Source organism: Chiloscyllium plagiosum, chromosome 3 (genome assembly GCF_004010195.1).
Source record: "Chiloscyllium plagiosum isolate BGI_BamShark_2017 chromosome 3, ASM401019v2, whole genome shotgun sequence".
Classification (NCBI taxonomy): domain Eukaryota; kingdom Metazoa; phylum Chordata; class Chondrichthyes; order Orectolobiformes; family Hemiscylliidae; genus Chiloscyllium; species Chiloscyllium plagiosum.
Window position 1 is genome coordinate 110,106,046 of NC_057712.1, and position 1,021 is coordinate 110,107,066.

Sequence of the window (1,021 nt, forward strand, 5' to 3'; positions counted from 1 at the left end):
CCAACGCCCCTCCCCCAAGTCCCTCCTCCCTACCTTTTATCTTAGCCTGCTGGACACACTTTCCTCATTCCTGAAGGGCTCATGCCCGAAACGTCGATTCTCCTGTTCCTTGGATGCTGCCTGACCTGCTGCGCTTTTCCAGCAACACATTTTCAGCATCTTTCAGTTCTGGCACAATTTTAGCTGTGATTAAGTGAGTTTCTTGCACTACATCTTGTACAGGTTTCTTGTGGACAAAGCATTTAACTAATTAAACTCATCAACACGACATTTGACATTTTGGGGGCTAGAGACTGTGCGAGGTGCAGTTTCACCTGACAGTGGATCACAAAGTGATCCAGGACACCAGATCTTTGCTGCTGTGGGATTCTGCCACACTTCAACATGAAAGCATGCACCTTAAAAATATTTAAGGTGCATGTTTTTGTGCACCATAAGGTGCACTCTTTTCTTTCAGCCATTTGCAAATTGTGAGAAACTCCAAAAATATTTTACTGGCACAGGAATCAATGTATCCATTTTTACCCTGCACTGTACCTTTGAAATAACCACAAAAAAGTTAATAACTCCTGTAATTCACCCAGGTGTAGACTTCACTAATAAAGAGCACATGCACCTTGTTGCCATTAAATGCCAGGCCCATGCAGGATCAATTATTGTGCTGTCGACCTGATAAGATAGCATATCCTGTGACCAAGGATTATGGAGCAAAATGGGTAATTGGATCTCAAGTACAGGTTAAATGTGATCTGATAGGATCCGTTTGGAGAACTGAATGGCATTCTTCTGTAACCAACGTGTAATCTGCCATATGTCAAAGTGTAGTGCACCTCTGGTAAACTCTAGGCACTACACTTTGTTACACTTGTAAAGCTATTATTTTTAAAGCAACAAAAAGCCAATTGATCTGGAGCCTAAGGATAACAAGTACTTCCAGCTGATCTCAACAGATGCTTCCAGCTCCCCCTATTAAGAGCAGTAATTTTTTAAAAAGCTGCAGAATTCTTGTGATCAGTGATAT